The 22,428-nt window shown below is 40.2% G+C and overlaps 1 pseudogene; it reads right to left on the reverse strand.

Annotated features, from left to right (window-relative positions):
• Positions 1–5,529: 5,529 nt before the first annotated feature.
• LOC139465109 (uncharacterized) lies at positions 5,530–6,205 on the reverse strand (annotated as a pseudogene).
• Positions 6,206–22,428: the final 16,223 nt, after the last annotated feature.

Here is a 22,428-nt window from a genome sequence, read left to right on the forward strand (position 1 = left end):
GGTGGCAAAACATAGATGAGTTCTTCTATTTAAATCTACAAAGAATGTGACAACAGAAATGAGATATGTTTTTGCATCAGAATAACTTGGTAATTTTGATTAATGTAATAGGGAGATGGGAAACTTATTGTTGTTCCATTGAACATCACACAATTAAAACAAACAAAGGCATTCATCTACAGTATCATTTGATACTGGGCCTAATATTAATTTTCCTTCTATAAGAGGAGTGAATGAGTGAGTTTGGTTTTACGCCGCTGTTAACAAATATTCCAGCAATATCACGGCGGGGGACACCAGAAATGGGCTTCACACATTGTACCCATGTGGGGAATCGAACCCGGATCTTCGGGGTGACGAGCGAACGCTTTAACCACTAGGCTACCCGACCGCCCCTATAAGAGTAGTGACAGGAGAGTCTGAAATGAATCGATAGAAAGTAATGTGGTTATTCAGTATTTATTATACAAACACATTACCTTGTACTCGGTCTCCTACAATACGGCCGCCTCCATAGTGGTTGAGCGTCTTCCCGGAGGGCATAAGGTCGGGCGTTTGATTCACAGCCGCGTCCTACCGGCATTCACGGCCCTGTACTGTGAGTAGTGTATTCATGTTAAACTGCGGCACGGTATGCCAGGAGACCAGCACTATAAAATCGGCATTAGTCTGGACAAGTACAGCCACACACACACAGTTTCAACATTGTCGACGTGTTATATACACAAAGAAAAAAGTTAAGCACGCCCCTATTTCTAAACCATGACAAATGGCAAAGTCATGGCATGGGATGACTGACCACAGGAGCTGGGAGATACAAATAAAGTGAGTGAGTGAGTGAGTTGGGTTTAACGCCGCTTTTAACAGTATTCCAGTTATATCACGGCGTGTCAGCTTAATGTGGGAGGAAAGCCCGAAGTGATGCAGGTCTCAGACGTCTACCACTTCGGTGAAACCCACGAGCACGGGTATGGTGCTGACAAACCTAGAAACATAATCGGGGCGAACCGGGATTCAAACCCACAATCATAGGTTTCTTGCGTGCCGAAGGGACGCAACTCTGCACAGCGAATTGCGGCGCCTAAGACGACTGGGCCACCCGTGCCCCCGATACAAATAAAGAAGATAATGGGGAGTCGGATTGAAATTTACTGACAAACACATCATGGTAACACAGGTACTGTTTTTGACCTTAGACAATGCCTCAAAAAAGTATGGAGCTGCAGGATTAAGTAAACGAGTTGCGTTTGATGTTTCATGCGAAAATGTTCCTCAGTCTCCACTTGACATGGCATGTAAAACAGATCAGTTATGGCTATAACCGCCACGTGCCCGGATGACGCGTCCCACCCTACGTCTCATGCCTCCAGTTGACAACAACCACTCCTGAGGCTTCCAATTCGCGTAAATCTTGTACAGGAGGGTCTCGTTCCCGTATGCGCCGCCCCTAGAATATCCCAAACATGTTCAAGGGGGTTCAAACCTGGGCTCATTGCTGGCCAGAGTAGAGTCGTTATTGCATTGGCCCTCGTGTAATCCGAGACTGCATGCCAACGATGAGGCCCGGCATTGTCATCCATGTACTGAGGTCAAGTAGCGAGAGGGTGGCTGGCCTCAAAACGCCCCGGATGTACTGAGCCCCTGTTAAGTTGCCCCTTATGCTGACCAAATCCAAATGCAATCATGAGAGATGCATCCCCAAACCATTACCGAGCCCCCGCTGTATGCAACAGTCGGTTCTAATGTCCCTGGGGGTGTAGGCCGTGTTCCGGTGCCTCTGAACTCTCGTTCCTCCATCAGTGATGTGGAGCAGAAAGCGACTTTCATCGGACCAATGGATCCGTCTCCAAGTTTCAGTTCTGTCTCGCACCATGCTAAACGAGCAGCTTTGTGGTGATCTCTCAACAAGGGACGCTTTATGACTCAGTCCTGTTGCTTTCAGTCGATTCCTGACGGTTCTGGTGCTGAAACGACGATTGGGCAACCACAGCTGTTTCAGACGGCACTGTGTACATCACCGGTCAGCATGTTTCTCAACTAAACGGCTTACGACAGTGTGATGATACCCCAAATCCCGACCAATGGCATTACAAGACAGTTTAATAACCGCCTTCGTGCCATGGTCACACAATGTCATGGAATAACTGTTTGAAACCGAGCTTAAGAAAGCAATGTTAACGTTTGGATATACTGCTTTTAGAGATACTCGAGGGTAGCATGCTGCACGGGCATATCATGCATGGCACGTGAGCTTTTGTCACGCATGACTGATTACATCATCTCGAGAAATTATAATTCTTCCCGTAATTATATCTTTTTTGACTGTTACAAATATTGGTACCAAACAATAATGAAATACATGAGGATGTGCTTAACTTTTTTCTTTGAGTATATATGATGTACTTATTCAAACCACGGATCTGTAAAACAGTTAGTTATTATTTGCTTCTTAAAACAATAACAATGAAAGCAGTTAATTATTTCTCCTCTTTGCTTCATTGGTCATACAATATAATTTGTTTATAAAAATGCAACATGACTTAAACGTTTATGTTTTAATTGGGCATCTGGAAAATGAGGACATGTAATTGGGTTTGTTCACAGCATGTCATCTGGGATGTATCTAGGCTGACCTTGAGGCTAAAAGGCAGCCCCACGTCTGCAACACACGTCAATAAAAATACAGTTAAAAATGTTTTAACAAATGCTGTTGGCTTTCACCACAACAGTATTTCCCAGTTCAATCCAGGTCTGGAAATTGACGTTCATTTCGAATTCCGGGGCGGTGGGGTAGCCCAGTGGTTAAATCTTTCGCTCGTCACGCCGAAGGCCCGGGTTCGATTCCCCACACAGGTACAATGTGTGAAGCCCATTTCTGGTGTCCCCCGCCGTGATATTGAATATTGTGAAAAGCGGCGTAAAACCATACTCATTCACTCACTTCGAATTCCACATGACAAAAAAATGAAAAATACGTGTCGTTTTGCCGCCAACTTTGTACAAAAAGAACAGTCAATGCTAATGCTCACGGTTTTCTCCAACGCAGTCACCATCTAAACATAAGCGACAAAAAACATTTCCGTTGGGAGGAAGAGTCCGAAGTTGAACAACTTGTACCCAATCTCATTCAAACCATACCTGTAATCAGAAAAAAATCGTCACTGAAAGTAGATTTCTGAATCTATTGACAACTGTAAGACGGTTCATTGTACAATCCTATCCTCTCACATTCACCGCGACAAAATTAATCTTCTTAACTCTCGCACCCACAAACTCAGTGTCGAATTTCAACGCTTGCAGGCGGACATAGATGTTGACTAAAGGCAAATACCACTTCATAGCCGGTTTCGCGTTAACTTAAACAATCCATCGGCGCCTCGGGGATAGAGCTAACAGATAGAAGCGGTTTTCGTTGGAGTTATAAATGGATAACTATGCAAATAAACAATGTCAGATAGGTGCTACTTTCAGTGCTTACAAACAAACAAACGGAGGCCGCTTACAGGTGCAGGCAACTTTAGACACATTAGTTATGAAGCAATGTTAGCGAGATCATTATCTCAGACGTGGCAGACGTGACGTCTCATAGACTAGAGTAGTTTTCTTTGGCAAAAAGCAATTACGGTTGCGGGCGGGCGGGCGATGATTCACATGCAAAACGATCTATGACATGGAAAAAATAGACATTAGTTTGAACTAGTACAAGCGGCCACACACACACACACACACACACACACACACACACACACACAGACGCGCGCGCGCGCGCACACACCTGCATGCGCATCGCTTCATAAGTTAAAAAAACCGTTCAACCCCATTTCACCTCCTTTAACATCTGTTGCTTTGTGCCACTCACATCCGGAGCAATCAATAAATTATCAATACATCCGTTAGAAGGGTAACTACTTTCGGTATTTTTCCCATCGAAATCTTATATAATGTACATAGAATCAGTATCCACAAGCACAGATGTCACTTGCAAATCATTTGGATAGCTATAAATGGAAATCTATGTTGGATTGACAACAGTTTTAACATTGCCGACGTGTTATATATGGTGCACTGATTTAAACCAAAGATCTGAAAAGCATAGAGATAATTATTAATTGTTTCTGAAAACAATAACAATGAAAGCAGTAAATTATTTCCCTCTTTGCCTCAATGTTCATTATATCTTTAAGGCAATTGCCTTTTTGTTCTCATGGAGTGAGTGAGTGAGTGAGTTGTGTTAAACGCCGCTTTTAACAGTATTACAGTTATATCGCGGCGTGTCAGCTTAATGTGGGAGGAAAGCCCGAAGTGATGCAGGTCTCAGACGTTTACCACTTCGGTGAAACCCATGAGCACGGGTATGGTGCCGACAAACCTCGAAACATAATCGGGGCGAACCGGGATTCGAACCCACAATCATAGGTTTCTTGCGTGCCGAAGGGACGCAACTCTGCACAGCGAATTGCGGCGCCTTAGACGACTGGGCAACCCGTGCTCCCTTACCTTCCCATAAACATTCCGTGCAAACAACGAAGGCTGTTACCTTCCAACAACAACCGAGATCCTCACGTCGACATCACGTCACAAGACCTCTCGTGCCCTTGCATTGTGCATATCAAACAGCTGTGCATGGTGTATTTTCCTGCGTGTGTTTGCCATTATAACGTGCTCTCCGCTGCTCAGTTATGTTAGATCATTGAGCGAAGGGGTAGCGGAAAAGCAACAAAACCATCTACATAATCATAAGAAATCCTCGTTGCATAATTCCGACTACATCGTAAGCACGTCTGTGTGAATTATCACCAAATAGTGATGACACCAGGTGTTCGCCAAAAAAGTGAGCGTATCCCGTGCCCCCTCTGCACCCGTCACAAAACCATGTCAATATTATCTGCTGTTCACTAGATCAAACACGGGAACGTGGGAAGTAATTGCTTCAGGCATCGCTTTGTCACTATTGCGACAGCTTTCAAAATGCCCTTCAGATGTTTACCGTAACACTTCTTGAAAGTAAAAATATCATTTCTCGTTTGAACACATTTAAAGAAGCTTGACGCTAATGAATAGTCGACCTTCCTCCCATATTGACACGCAGTACTGTTCCAAAGGGGAGAATGGTTGCGGACCAGTTTCAAGAGGTGTTTGGTGTGAAGTGAGGGCAGACCAATGTACCGGTCGCCTACCATGACATTGTAAACTTAATTCAACATAGCTGTGTCGTGACCAATACTCACAAATATCACACTCGAATATTTGATGAGCCTAATTTAACACTTATTTCGACCAGTGAACAAAGGTTTTGAAAGGCAAAACGAAAACCGACTAATAAAAGTTCAGTTTAAATTATTTGCAGAATAATATTCCATTGGGCGTAAAAGACAAAACATATGGATTATTTTCACTCGTTAGTTACCTTGGCAACGCACTGCTAAACGCTCACGGGCATTATTTATGCTCTCTTAATCAATGAGTTAATTGTGGACAAACATTGTTGTTACTCGTTTCTGAACACAAGAAGCGCCCTATTAACCGTCGCTAGTGCGTTTGGAAGATCATTACACACAGATAAGCAAGCTGATCTTGTATCTGTTCTGCAGTGGAGAGCGCAGGGATCTTGTCATCGTCTCCGTCGCTGAACAGTAGAAAGGGTCGTCCATCTGTTGTCTCTGACCATTTGTCTTCAATGTCTACTGCTGACCGCGACCTAGGTAACGCTGGGATGGTCTTGTGACGATACCTTATAAAGAGCAAAGGAACAGTTTCATTAACTTGAAATGTTAAACAAGAGCGAAACAAGTTATGTCGGACCTAAAAAAAGAGTTAATTCTAACCAAGTAAAAAATACGGGATGATATTTACCGTGAAGTGCACTTTTCACGCTCAGAAATGATGGCATTGCTGGGATGTTGGCTTCATCGACTTGAGTGACTTGCTCCTCGTACAATGCCTGCATCTGTGTGGTTTCTTCTCGCGCTCTTTTACGAAGATTGCTGACAAAGCTCACTCTGGTTTCATCTTCAGGCGAATGTTCCGACTGATTGCGAAGAAAGTCACCGACACTCGTACATTTCCCTTTGCACGTCTTGACGACACATCGCCAATGTGTGCAGGTTTGCCTCTCGCGGTTTCTGTTGTAAATATATCCATCTGATATCAACTGCTTACTTCCACGCCGAGAGGTGATTTACTCTACTTTCCTTAAACCAGCCATATCGATACTGATAATGATACGTACCCCAAGATCATTTTTATTTGTTTGATGAGTAGATAATATAAACTCAACTCCTTCAACTGATCATACAGTAAGACAATTAAGCTACTCCATAGTTTACATAGTTACATAGTTAATCTCATGCCTATTGAACCTGTGCTGAGAAGTAACGTAATTTAGGTTAATTAAACGAAATTGTAACATATATACTCCCTAAACTGTGAGTCCCCTATCCCTACTCAGTACTTTAATCTAATTAGGACTGATCCATTACACCTGCCGGTATATTCCCACTTTGCCTAAATAAAAATATCTAACAATTGGGACGTCTAACTAATGGGATATAACCGATGTCACATGGGTCTAGGACGCAGGTCTTGCACGAGTGATTCCCAATGAACGAGTCCTTTCACTCCACGCGGTATTTCTGCATAGAGAATACACATACTACGATGTCACAAAAACTATTCTTCTCATATAATGAACGGCGGGTGGCCAAGTGATTCAAGGTATTATCTACCCTGTGTGTTAGCCTCTGTACCCCGAGCCGTCATCACACCACATGCCTCTAGGGATTGCTTGACAATAAATTTATCTCTCTGACATTCATTCATACAGACCCTGTGAAAAGTGTCACCGAACATTTAAAAAGCTTTAATTCAGCCATTTTGACAGCTAGCAGACGACGCAAACGAGACAGTCACCCCCGTTACCCCATGCATTCGGATAAACATCGGGTCATATTAGCTCAGTGATGCTTATGCGAGATACGTAAGATACCGAAGGTGCTTTCCGATTGATTTCTCAGTGGGTTAGATAAGCGGGCTACATGGACAATAAGTGCCTGCTTCTTAAGCAATCAGAAGCTAGTATTTCAATATAAGGTGAGCTCATGTGTGAGGCCCATTTCTGGTCGCCCTGCAGTAATTTTGCAGGAATATTGTGTAAAAGATGGATTGAACTATACTCACTCATACAATGAATGCTAGACGCACCAAAACGAAAAGTGAAGTGGGCAATTCGTCATGACCCTATGATTGTGTGTCGAATCCAAGAAATTGCTTTTGTTATGATTCTCAACTTAATGTTTAAGGAGAGCAATAAGTATACGTTTACCGGTTGGGTGAAACCACCATGACTTGGTACGATACTCTCGACCTAAGCATAATCAGCTCGAATGTGGTATTTGAGAATCCTATCAGCAAATCCTTGCAGTGCTAAGGGACGGAATTCTAGTCACCGAAATGCGGTAACTTAAACTACGAGTAGCATGTTGATACCGGTTTTTATCATATTACTCCCCCCTCCCTCGCCGCTGCTGTTTATATAATGTATAACAGTGGGTAATTCAGCCCCACAATAGAATTTCAACTAACTATACAATACTGTACAGATACAATCACGTACTAGTATTTATACTCAGAGGCTCAGGAAAATTTGTGCAAATGAAAGAAAATGCCATCTGAGGTTTACTGAGAAAATCATATGTGAAATGCTGGACATCCTCATTGATAACATCTACGCAACATTTGGGAGTAAGACATTTAGGCAAGAAGTAGGCATCCCAATGGGCACCAAATGTGCTCCCCTTCTTGCGGATCTGTTTCTTTATGCATATAAATCGTAATTTCTGTTACGATTGGCCACGTCAAAACAAGGTAATTTGGCAAAGAAGTTTAACTTCAGCTTCAGATGTATCGATGATCTGATATCGTTCAATAACCATCAAATAGCCAAGTCCCTTCCACTGATTTACCCACCTGAACGAGCACTAAAGGAGACCAATAAAACAGCCCTATCTGTTTCATATTTAGATCTATGCATAACGATTCAGAGTGACAAAACACTCTTCACAAGAATTTATGATAAGTGGGATGACTTCAACTTTCCAATGGTCAACTTTCCCTTCATGTCGAGCAATATTTCAGCAGCTCCAGCCCTTGGTGTTTACAATTGCAATTACAATCGAGTATGCACTTTTTTTTACCAAAATTTCAAGGAGCGTCATACGACTCTTGCTCAGAAGTTGTTTGATCAAGGTTACAACATTCAAGGCCTCAGTAAAGCTTTCAAAACGTTTTATGGTATTCATGTTAGGACATTTCCAAATTTGACGCATCATGGACAAAAATGATGTTCGATGCAACACCCCATATTGACTTGTACCATGTGTTCCCAAACAGGTGGACAATTGCCTTTCCTTTGCATGTGTTTGTGACGAGTGCCACCGTTGGGGCAGGATATGCTCACCTTTTCGCGAACATCTGGTATCATTACTATTTGACATGCTCATGGCATAGTCGGAAATCGTACAAATAACTGTTTTTTTTAAAGATTTCTTGTGATAATGAAAATGGCTTTTGTCGCTTTTGCTTATCGACACGATGCGATTGTTTGTTTGTTAGTTGTTTAACGCCGCACTCAGCCATATTCCAGCTATACGACGGCGGTCTGTAGATAATCGAGTCTGGATCAGACAGTCAAGTCATTGACATCATGACCATTGATCCACGCGATTGTGGGAAGTTAACAGTGTGAGGACGGTGATACTATGACACGCTCATTGTTTTGTGAAGTATTTTGTGAAGGTTTTTGTGTCCTGTGCACTTATGGCACCCTAATGGAAGGTAATAGTTCGAGCGGATACGCAATATATGCAGGAAACAAGACATACTTAGGTTTGGGCCATTGTCATCCTTATATGCTCAGAAATAGACAACTTCGACTGGTTGAGGTGAGGTGAGTCGAGCACTGAGATACCATGCCGCAGTTTAACACGAATACGCCACTCAGACACAGTATAATGACTCCGAGTCCTTGTTTTAGCCCCTTAAGGCCGAGCGCCAGGCAGGATAACAACAAGTACCACTTGTAACGTGTTTTACAACAGGTATGACGCAGCCGGGGATCCAGTCCGGATCATCAGCTATCCGGGCGGACACTCTACCACAAGACCACGGAGGGGGTCTGAGGTGAAAAGAGATAAAATGTGGCTTTACTCTTTTGAATTTCTAAAACACAACATTAATCAACATAAAAGGGTCGTGGTAAAGGCGAAGAGTCAATATGGCGGTTATTCTGATTTTTAAAGTATTGCAGAAAGTTTCAAAGGAACGTAAATGCGACTCGTTGCAACTTTTACGCAAGATTTCCCTCATGTATTCAACTGATGAGCGTTTAATTTGTTCAGTATGTCTATATAGATGGTAAAATTAAAGAAATGATCAGGTTTATTAATATTACCCTAGCTTCTGATTGGTTACTGACACAGCACCAAAAGCCAGATTGTACGTACACCTTTGAGTAGGTGCTGAAACATTCGACTCCTTCCTAAGTTTACTACAAATATTGACATTTCCTAGGTGAGGAAACATTTGTAAAGGTTTAAAGTTTCAAATATTTTCATGCCTTCGAAACTTGTGTAACATTCCGGGTATCAAAGTAATGTATTTGAAGAGTTTATTACCGGCACTAACACAAGATCATCATATGTTTCCAACATTTGAAAGATTGGGTTCACGCTTATACTGTATTTTCACATATGCTGATACCCTTTCTCATCAAGGCTCACAAGATCACACTAACCTTATAACACTAAGGGTCTGGCTAAGTAAAACACTACTGAGCAAGCTAACAAGTTCCTCGTAGGTCATCAGTTGAATCGGGGGCACGGGTGACCCAGTCGTCAAAGGCGCCGCGATTCGCTGTGCAGAGTTGCCAGAAACCTATGATTATGGGTTCGAATCCCGGTTCGCCCCGATTATGTTTCTAGTCTTGTCAGCACCATACCCGTGCTCGTGGGTTTCACCGAAGTGGTAAACGTCTGAGACCTGCATCACTTCTGCCTTTCCTCCAAAATTGAGCTGATACGCCGTGATATAACTGGAATACTGTTAAAAGCGGCGTGAAACCCAACTCACTCACACATTTCAAATATTGCACCTAAAATAGCCTCATTATGTGCGAAACGGTTGATAAAATAGGGTTTCAATGATTAGATTGAGGCGAGTATTGGGCTCCTATTTGAGCTAATTGTTACTAATCGTTATTAGATCATGAAAGTAAAACCTAAAACATAATGGGTCAAGACAACGCATTGACCACATAACAGTCTCAATACATAACAAGTTTGCATGCAGAATCATTGAGAAAAAAAGCAAAGTTAGTGAGAAAAAACTAGTTCAAAACGAATATCTTTTGTAGCAATAAAATTGGACAATATGTTAGTGAACAATCTATTTCTGAAGGGATTCCCATCATACCTTTCTCAAAAGAAAATGACTCGAGCAAAGTCATTAATTTCAATAACAGTGTCATCACAACATTTCTCCTCACAATAGCTAGTTTATACTATATATAGCAAACACCTTTGTGTCGAAGTTGAAGGGACCTCCGTTGTCTGACAGCTGTCACGACGTCCTTGAAACGGCCGTTAACCACGCAGAAGGTATAAGCAACGCCATATAGCAGATGAGATGAATTCGAGTGGTTTTCTATATATCTTCTTGCTTAGACACGTTGATACATTCCTACACGTATGTATAATTTGGGGTAGGTCATCCAACCCCAAGGGAATCTTTTTGCTGATCTGCATCTTTATGAATTGTAATTTCTGCTTAAAACAAGGTGACACGTGAAGATCCGGGGTAAAAAGCGACTATGCATGTCGTAAGAGGCGAATAACGGGATCAGGTGGTCAGGCTCGCAGACTTGGTTGATGCATGTCATCGTATCCTAATTGCGTGGATCGATGCTCACGATGTTAATCAATGGATTATTTACATACCGCCGTCATATAGCTGGAATATTGCTGAGTGTGGCGTTAAACAACAAACAAACAAACAAACAAACAGTCAAAACAAGGTAATTTTGCCAAAAAGCGTTGCTTAAACTTCAGGTATACCGATGATCTGATGTCGTTTAATAACCATCAAATAATCAATTTCCAATTGAGTGTGTGTGTGTATAAGAATGTAGACATTGTTATTCTAAATTTTTAAACTGATATTTAAGCTTCATGATTGTGTTTGTTGATTACATATATTGTGTTCAAATTCAAATGTGTAAATATGTTTTGATAAGGGGGTAGCCCAACTTTGGCCACGCCCTTGTAATGTCTAATCTACATATAATATATACATTATATATAGGGCGTTGGCTTACAAAGTTTGCACACCTATACATTTGCACGTGACTGAAGGTCACAACATTGAAGGCCTCAATAAAACCTTCAAATTGTTTAATGGTAAATACGTGGAGGACATTTTCAAATTAGACGCATCAGTGACAAAAATGATGTTCGATGCAATTCTGTATGTTGACTTGTACCACATGTTCCCATGTTTTTTAAGTTGAACAATTATTTACTTGCCTATGCACTTATGTGCAATTAGCGTCCGTTCCACACATGCACACAAACACCACCATATTATCGAAAGCAGAAACCAATTTACACGAAAGTTCTAAAAAACATGACACACACTTCTCAATACATGACCAACTAATAGCGTCACATGCTCTCTCAAAACCAACCAGTAATACAATTCCAGGTTTATAATATTTTTCAGCATAAAGGATAATTTCATAAATAATTCGAAAATTATCACAATGTATACATTGGCCCAAAAGCCTTTTGATCGCCTTTATAACAAAAGAAATCACTTTCTTAATTCTCTCCGCAATAGGGGCGGTGGGAAAGCCTAGTGGTTAAAGCGCTCTCTCATCACGCCGAAGGCCCAGGTTTGATTCCCCACCTGTACAATGTGTGAAGCCCATTTCTGGTGTCCCCCGCCGTGATATTGCTGGAATATAGCTAAAAGCAGTTTAAACAATACTCACTTACTCACTGACTCTCCGCGATAACTGAAGACATAAGTACATATGATGTATTTCATTGTGATACAGGACGCCTATTTTTATATACCATTTTCCTTCTCAGGTTTGGGAATAGAAGTAATCACTCAATATGTGTTACAGACACGCAGACAATGCAGTAAAAAACATCTGAAATATCTCCATTTGATTACACCAATACATGAGTCTTTCTAGTTGAAAGTTCAACTGTCAGGACAATTACTTCAATTAAAATGACAGAAAAACGTTCTGAAATGAGGAGCAGAAGACTCGCTACCTCTCTGTTGTTGTTATATGTTGGGTTTTCAATTGAAAATAGATTAAGTTAAAGATCTCATATCCAGAGCATAAAATGTACTGACCTCAAGTCAACAAAATACTTCTACATGGTATAAATTAAAAAAAGAACTTTGATTTGACGCGTATTCAAAAACGTTTTAATATAGTCTGCATAATCTGCCGATGGGTATCTTAGAATCTGATCTTCGAAAATCAACAAATTTGCTTTTTCGGCAAAGTTTACGTTTCAACCATGGCAGGGGTAATGTGTCAATAGATATGTTTGTTGTATCTGCTAGACGGGGAGCAGAAGCCCAAGTCTTCTTCAAATAAATATCTATTCTTTTGTATTCTGTTCTGATATGAGAGGTGGAATCTGATTTGTCAATAGGAGGGACATAGAAGGGACACAACTCGTAATAGCCATTGGTGGCGCTACGATCGAGCCTGCAAATTCCAAGCTAGTTCAGCAAGGAAGAAAGAAAAGTGCTCTTTGGAAAATTATCCACACAACATGTAAATGTCCACAATATTGAATTTTTTTATTTTGCTACATCCTCTTAAATAATGAAGCCATTAGCATCAATTACATATGTTTTCAAATCTATAATGTCAAGCAATAAATACCCATTGATCATAACCAAACTGACATCTAATGTATAATATCATCAAATCTGTAATACTGATATGATCTTTTAATGATTCCTTTGTGTTATGATGTATGTCTGTATCGTGAATGTATGAATCACAATGTTTTGTCATTTAAATATTGTATCTGTTCCGTCAAGGAATGTTTCCTGCAATAAATATTATTGTATCTTTTCTATCTTATCTTATACCAAGTACATGCATAGTGAATAATACAATGAACAATGACAGTATGCGGAGGAAAGGGTGTTTCAAATTTTGTTTTTAATTATAAGCGAGGTAAAAGATTAATATGTGCATTAAGTTGTTTTATAGGCATTTTTTAGAAGTTGACGGATGACAAAGTAGACACAATTTATCTTGCTTGACAACGGTATAAGGATCGATACCGAAACGTCGCCTTCACGGTATTAAAGAAGATGTTATCAATAAATTGTGTCTAATATGTGCATTGTGTGCATATGCTTAAATATTACCAAAGTAAGGTAGATTACACATACAGGAGACAAGGGCCCCGTTCCACAAAGTGATCTTAGCGCTAAGTCGATCGTAACTCCCATTGTTTAACACCGACTTGTGACAATCGTAACGCTAAGATCGCTTTGTGGAACGGGCCCAGGATATTTATAAACATCAAGTACAATTAAGTACAATGAGAGGCATTTGTGGAGGGTGGGGGTGTCATACAAGATAACGCTTGTACAGCTTCTCTGAGATTCTAAAATTATACACTTTTCATGCATTTGGCCTAGGACTATATAGAGCGCTTGATAACGCCCCGCAGACCGCCAAGCGCCAGCTCTCGACAACTACCCTGTCAAATTATGTTGGCTTGTCAATGTAAATGTGCGTATTAAGAAAATGACCTTTTATAATTATAGTGTCATATTCTATATATTTCATAAAACTTTACTTTTAATACTTATAGTTACATTGTGTATTTTAAAAGATGAACTTTGAATATATGAATTTGGAATATTCGAAAATGACTTGTTCTTGTTCAATTCTTATTTGAAACTTTTTAAAGATGTGCCAGTTTTGTAGTAATACACCATTGTAACTTGGTGAGACTGATTGTTGCCAGTGTGTTGGGACCCGATCCCCAGGGCATTCGTAGGTTATGACCGGGCTTAGTAACCTATTGTGCATCATTTGCAGAACACCGCGCAGTTTTCATCACTAGACCCACGAACGTTCGTGGCCTTCGGGCGCTGCATGGATCGGTCTCCTTGTGTAATAGTCAGCGCTCTGTACAGGTGAAATGACAAAACCAGTGTACCTTGTCTTATGGGCTGGTGACCCATTTAGGCAATAAGCTCATTCATGAATGACAGGTTTGGGCCATCTTACACACTAATGGCACGATTAATGACCGACCATTCTGTATCCTGGGACTTTTGTTAGAGACAGAATGTTTTGTTGTCACTGATGCGAGACTAACAGCCATGTTGGTGGGTATACCGACAATAGGCGGTACGTATGCCACGACACGATCTCCCAGAACAAAGAGGTGAGGTGAAATTGGGTTTAACGTAGCGTCCATGATAATTGCATAGCAATGTACATGTGTGTGTTTGTGTGGATGCTTGTACTAGTCCGGACTGATGCCGATTTATAGTGCTAGCTCACTGAGATACCATGCCGCAGTTTAACATGAATACCCCACTCAGACACAGTATACTGACTCCGAGCCGACCAGTCCTTGTTTTAGCCCCTTAATGCCGAGCGCCAGACAGGGTGACAACAAGTACCATCTTTTAACGTCTTTTGGTATGACGCTCTACCACTAGACCATGGAGGCGGTCCCCAGAACAAAGATCTGGACTTAGGTAAGGAATTCGCAAAGCGACAGTATGGAAAGCAGGTGTAGTTTTGTAACACGCCAACGCAAGATAGTAACCAGTCTAGATTATCAGATTCCACTGGGTGTAAAAGGCAAATTAGTGGTGATGTAAATGAATCATTGAAAGTCAGTGATGACTCCAGGTGTTCGCGAAAACAGTAAACCCTGTTCCTCTTAATGACAAAGTTATAAACACTTTCGGTTCAGTGACATCAGTACTGGTTTGGGAAAGCGCGGGCTCAGTGAAGTACAGCTTTGGAAAAGAAAATCTGATGCCTCTAGTTACACAAATAACTCTTTTACCATAAAAAACACTTTCTCTATTATAATTGATCATAAATTGTTTTGGATTTTCATGAAACATTCAAAATTGCATACAATGTTTGGTTTTTCTTGAAACATCCTAAATTTCATTTAACCAAAGCTATTATTCATAATTTGAATCGGATTTGTGATCGGATCTTACACGGTGGTCATGTTTACACGGAGACCCCATCTTAGCGATCATGTGAACCAAGTTTCAATAATTTCCATTCATACGTATGACTTAATTTATGACGCACACACACCTACTTCATACGGTGACACTGAAATTCCATGTCATTCAATCACGTAAAGGACCCTGCTCTAGCGATCATGTATACCAAGTTTAATTAGATCCCAATCTTACGTATCAGTTGAATTACAGTGCACACTCCTTTCGCACCTAGTTCATCCTGAAGGACACTGACATCCAATGTCATCCATTCATGTGTCAGAAGACATTGCAAGGGGTATATGAGATGAGATAAGTTATAACATATATAGCTTTCCATTTACAAACTGCCCTCGAAAATGTTATAATATAATGCTTCTCCAGGACAGTCAAGGGAAAAGAATTTGGGCAACAAAAGTTAAAAACATGTTATACGAATGTGGATATGGTTGTATTTGGTTACACCTACATATAGTCATGCCACAGCATTTTTCAGACGTTTGGCACTGACCTCACAATATACGAACACCCAAACATGGCACGGTTCCTTGTCCTGTTCTAGTAAAGCAAATTACTATACTACATTCAAGACTACTATAATATCAGAACCTTATCTATTGTATGTAAATTTACTTAATATTAGAATAGCTTTTTCTCGATTTCACTGCAGCTCATGATCAAATGATGTATTTATTGAAGCAGGCAGATATTTAGGTATTTTGAGAGAACTTCGCCTTTGTAGGATGTGTAGAAATGATGGCATTGAAGATGACTATCACTTTGTATATGTATGTCCAGCGTATAATGATATGAGCAAAATATGTAATTAACTATTTCTACCACAATCCAAATTTTGTAGATTAATGACATGTGATTATACAGAAACTTTCAGAAATGTATCTTTATTCATTTATCATGCTAGGAAACTAAGAGAATGTATGCATTTGTAACACACCCCGGACTAAGTCCTGGACTTATCAATATCATGCATAAAGACTGATTGATGAGATGTACTTTACATGTTTATCAGGTTTGAATCTATCCTAATCACGTGTTTGAAAACAAGATAGTTTGCCAGAAAATTACTGTGTTGATTTGAATGTTCATTCATTTCAGGCGACAACCATGAAGCGGAGTGGTGCAGATTGGAATGTTCGGAGTATTCTGTCAAGAGTTACGTCCCTTTCATTATCATACCCATAATCCCCACAGAGTTATTGATAATATGCGGATTTTGTCTGTTGCGTATAACCAAGAAACATTTGTAGCTAATGAGTGAATGAGTTGGGTTTAATGCCGCTTTTCATAGTATTTCCCGTTATATCAAGGTATGTCATCTTAATGTGGGAGGAAAGTCTGATGTGATGCAGGTCTCTGACGTTTACCACTTTAGTGAAACCCACGAGCACGGGTATGGTGCTGACAAACCTAGAAACATAATTAGGGCAAAACGGGATATCGAACCCACGATCATAGGTTTCTTGCGTGCCCAAGGGACGCAACTCTGCACAGCGAATTGCGGTGCCTTAGACGACTGGGCCACCCGTGTCCCCGGATCAGCAAATAGGGGTATACAAGGGTGTATCATTCTTAAATGCTGAGAATACAGTCATAATATTTACCAACAAGACAAGATTAAGGAGGAATCCATATTGGAACTGGCTTCGGTAGTTTCACTAGTTCACGTGACTATTACACAACATTATCTGGCGCTGGTCTGTATTCTAATTTATTCAACAACATTGTTGATGCAGGCTATTTCCCTAATGGTTAAAAGGAGTAATTATAAATAAGGGAGAGGACACGGGTGGCCCAGTCGTCTAAGGCGCCGCGATTCGCTGTGCAGAGTTGCGTACCTTGAGCACACAAGAAATCCCCTTTTGCCCTAATTATGTTTCTAGGTTTGTCAGTACCATACCCGTGCTCGTGGGTTTCACCGAAGTGGTAAACGTTTGGGACCTGCATCACTTCGGGCTTTACTCCCACATCAAGCTGACACGACGCGATATGACTGGAATAATGTTAAAAGCGGCGTTAAACCCAACTCACTCACACTATAAATAAGGGAGATCCTAAGAACTATAGACCCATAGAACTGCGCTGTTGCATGAGTAAATTATTTACATCTGTATTGAACAATAGATTAACTGCATATTTAGACTCTTCGTCGGCCATCATATAAGTACAAAGAGGGTTTAAAAAGAGGATTTTTCGTTGGGGGTCGTAACTGAAAAACCTTGAAACGTGGCCATGTGCAACTCCCGTTTTTGTCATATCCATTTCCCTTCCTCTATCTTCTGCGATAACCTTTGACTGGTCGTTGTGTTTTATCCTGATCTGGGTGCCACGAAGGCAGGTACACAGCTGGTTTCGTTTAGGTGATTAATTTACAGCATTTTTAATAAAAAAAATCGATTTTAATTACGATTCAATATTATTGCAAGGTTGGTAAAGATTCTTTTGCCTTTAGGCGTTTTTGATATTTTTCATATATAAATTCGATTGATACAACACATTTAAATGTTTACAAATTGACAATGCATGTATGTCCAATACAACGATCCATTATCAACACTATTGTCGCAAGTTGCATTTTAATCAATGCATGTAAAGTAAAATATGTAAGTGACCAAGATTGAATGCATGTAAAGTAAAATATGTCAGTAGCCAAGATTGAATGCATGTAAAGTAAAATATGTCAGTAGCCAAGATTGAATGCATGTAAAGTAAAATATGTCAGTAGCCAAGATTGAATGCATGTAAAGTAAAATATGTCAGTAGCCAAGATTGAATGCATGTAAAGTAAAATATGTTAGTGGCCAAGATTGAATGCATGTAAAGTAAAATATGTAAGTAACCAAGATTGAATGCATGTAAAGTAAAATATGTCAGTAGCCAAGATTGAATGCATGTAAAGTAAAATATGTCAGTAGCCAAGATTGAATGCATGCAAAGTAAAATATGTTAGTGGCCAAGATTGAATGCATGCAAAGTAAAATATGTTAGTGGCCAAGATTGAATGCACGTAAAGTATAATGTGTTAGTGGCCAAGATTGAATGCATATAAAGTAAAATATGTTTGTAGCCAAGCTTGAATGCATATAAAGTAAAATGTGTCAGAAGCCAAGATTGAATGCGTGTAAAGTATAATGTGTCAGTGGCCAAGATTGAATGCGTGTTAAGTAAAATTTGTCAGAAGCCAAAATAAACATGGATTAATTAAAACATGTCCACCACCCTTGATTGACAACGGTATAAGGATCTGTACCGAAACTCCGTTAGTTCTCAATACGTAAGTGAAAATGTTGTCGAACGAGCTCCAACTGTGTATGAACATAGTGGACGTAGTAGCAACTATTGACAAGTCTTTTTACGAAGCTCTAGAACTTTGATTCTGATCAACATTTTATCCCGTTCTGCAATTAGTCGGATTGACAACGTACTTAAAACGAGAAAGACGTATTACGAACGGAACTGCCGTACTTCGAACGGAATTGCTGTACTTCGAACCTACTAGGGACGTGTTACGACGTGGTGCAGTCGAACATAAATTTCAGTACGTGTGCACATTGACCGGGTCGACTTCTCTTTGGAGGCATGTTGTGTACAGCTCGGAGCCCTGAACTTGAATGAAGACTGACTACAACGCGCTCGGTATCCATAGGAGTCGGGCCAGGACGCGAATACACAAGTACTTGGGACGAGATGAGGACGTACTATGAACGAGTTGGTCGGGTTAAGAATTAGTTAGAACTTGCTTGTACGTATGGTGAACGAGGTAGAACGAGTTTGAACACGACTTCTACACGATCTGAACTGGATACAAACGGACTGCAGACTCGCTAAGAACGAGATAGACGTATTAAGGACTGCTTATGAACGAACTAGCATCGTATTTTACGCCAAACTCCGCGTTCTACCGTGATCACAGCCCGTTCTAGTATATTGTTTAGAGTGAGTGAGTATGGTTTTACGCCGCTTTTAGCAATATTCCAGCAATATCACGGCGGGGGACACCAGAAATGGGCTTCACACATTGTACCCATGTCGGGAATCGAACCCGGGTCTTCGGCGTGACGAGCGAACGCTTTAACCACTAGGCTACCCGACCGCCCCATATATTGTTTAGAACGGGGTAGAACGGGATAGAACTACTTTGGTGTGATGGTAGCATAAGCAATTGCAGTAGCACCACATGACGTCAATGTCAGTCAACCCAACCACAGGTACACCACTGCCCAGAAGTTCATTCCCCTTACACGCATGGGCAACGCGTTACGCAACCCGTGTGCACCCCGTTGGTCACCCGTGTGGAACCCGTCCGCCACGCGTGTGATACCCGTGTGCAACGCGTTGAACACGGGTGTGCACCCCGTTCGTCACTCGTGTGCAACGCGTGACACACTCATTTAGGGGGAACTAACTTTTGACCAAAGGACCCGTGTTAAGCTGAACTTGGAGGTGGTAACAAGGAGATATTTATTTATTTCCTGACGAACAATGTCAATACACATTATATTATATGTACAGTAAACTACGGTTATAACGAACTCGCTTATAACGGACTGACGGATATAACGAACTACTTTTTTGGTCCCGACTATTTGCTGTAATTATGCTGTATATATGCTTATAACAAACTACGGTTAAAACGAACTAAAATTAGTAGTCCCTTTGAGTTCGTTATAACCGTACTTGACTGTACCTGCTATTATATTATATGTACTTGCTGATGTCTCATTTTTAGATGTGATATGAGTACTGTTGTGGCTTTTACATGATGTTTTGCGATGGTGAGAGTAGGTTACATCATGGAGGATACACTTGAGGGAGAGGGTTCTACTAATTACCGTACCACAGGAAGAGACCTGTAGACGTGAGCGCGGGGTTCTGTGTAAGATGGCCGTTGCATAATGGAGCAACATTGAGTGTTGTTTTCACGGGTTTGTTGAATAAAATCCCAGCGCTACTGTCAATATATCTTCTACTTGATCCTAGACACATCATTTTAGCATTTATAATACATGTTTTTTCAACGCTCATTAATGGCTTACTGGTCATATCTTTTAGAGTATTTGTCAATTGTGTTGAGCTTAAAAGCAATCATTGTAATTTGTTGTGACATGTCAAATGAAGTCGCATTTAAAACATGAAGTTACACGATAGTAAATAATAATATTCAAATCGCATTAAAATACAATGATACATATGTAACCCTAAAGCCTGTGTTCCACATTCAGAGCCAGGAGCAAAAATGACTAAACAAAGGGAAGAAGCTTGCCGTTACTTATATGTAGAGACATCATCTGAATATGACTATATATGTAAATGTTACGATACTGTACCTTCCTTCACGAACTATTAAAACATGGGCATAAGATTCACGGAGACGAAGGCTATTAGATACTCGTACAATATCATATTCGATGTTTTAGATGATAAAGTACATTATATGATAATAAATTCAGTTATTAATATCTCAAAAACCAATTTGCTATATCAATAAATATTTCATGATAAAAATCAAATCAAATTTGTGATATAAATTCATTCTTTGGTACCCATAAATGAATTATTGATATCAAATAAAGAATCAATAGTAAAAAGCGCCCTATATATTGTTCTGTGTGGATTGCATAAAGTAACGCGATTGCATCACGGTTATAGTGTTAATTGCTTGTCTTTTTTTCTGCACCATCTGCAACGCAAATTTGCACAACTGTCAAAAACCTTTCGACACTGACACCGCAGCAAACCCCGCGGTAGGCTGGACACAGACACAGCTGGATTACATACACCCCCCACCCAACCCCGACAACCCTGTTTGTTGTCTAATAAATGCTGAGCGGCGCCATTGATCTTGCCTCTAACCATGCATGTAGTAGGAGTAGACGATGATCAGGATGGCCTGGAAATAAACAAGATTCTTTCTTGTTGCACATTGCACGTGTGTGTGTCCGTGTGTGTGTGTGTGTGTGTGTGTGTGTGTGTGTGTGTGTGTGTGTGTGTGTGTGTGTGTGTGCCCAGTGTATCCACAATTAACTAGGATGTTTCATATCTACAAAAATGTATATGCGTCAGTGTGGTTTATCAAAACATGTATTACGCTTATTCACGCTTGGTGTGGCAGACTGAATTAGAACATTATGATAGCGTCAGCAGGGATAATAGAGGTCATGAGACACAACCTTTTTTTGCTTTTCTGGCCATAGACCGTGGCATATGAAGATCATACATGTTTAAGTTACATAGGCAGCAGGCTAGATTATTTACGGCAAAACAGTTCAAATACTGTGTTCAATAAAAGAAAACGTCGATAGATTTTTAACACACTTATTTTGGTACTATTAAACAAACTGTGGACTTTAAAGACATTTTCGCTTATTGTAATAACATCAAGGTAAAACACCATATCTATCTCTGAAATCCACGAGCATAGTTGCTGTCAAACATAAGAACATAATAAGGGCGGCCACTTTTGATTTGTCGTGTGCCTTAAAGTGAATTTAAACATGTTAAAAAGTGTTTTGACCCTACAATTTTGGGTCATTTACTCCAACGTTCTCTAACTGTCAATCGTTTTAAAAGCACCATGACTTTTGTTATATATCGACTCCCTGTCTCTTTGTCCGGTAACTGCAGTCCTAAATAATCAACTTATTCATCTATTGTTGCAAGCTTGATTGATTTGTTTACACAATAAAAATTCTATTTGATCATGAACTACCGAGGCAGTCAAGCAGCCATATAAGAAATGTAAAAGCAGCCATGTAACATGTACTCCAAAAAGCTGGCAATTATTTCGCCGCAATATAACTAAAAAAATGCTGATGTGACTTGACATTTAAACTTTCCCACAGACAATACATTTTTCGAGAGAGTGTAGCACAGTTTATTAAAGTTTTATTTACAATTTGATAAAACTATGATAATATGAATATTAAAATTTATTTATGTCCAGATAACAAGTAATCAGTGAGATAGTATATAAATACGCTAAACAACTTCATTGTAAATAGACAAATGCACCTGTGAATGGCGTGGTGGCCGTAGCCTTGTATATCAAGGTTTTTTAATACCGAGTGAAACAAAGACGAGGTGCCAGTCTACACTGGAAATGTTGTA

The sequence above is a fragment of the Haliotis cracherodii genome, unplaced genomic scaffold (assembly GCF_022045235.1).
Source record: "Haliotis cracherodii isolate W230 unplaced genomic scaffold, xgHalCrac1.p SCAF_17, whole genome shotgun sequence".
NCBI classification, from domain to species: domain Eukaryota; kingdom Metazoa; phylum Mollusca; class Gastropoda; order Lepetellida; family Haliotidae; genus Haliotis; species Haliotis cracherodii.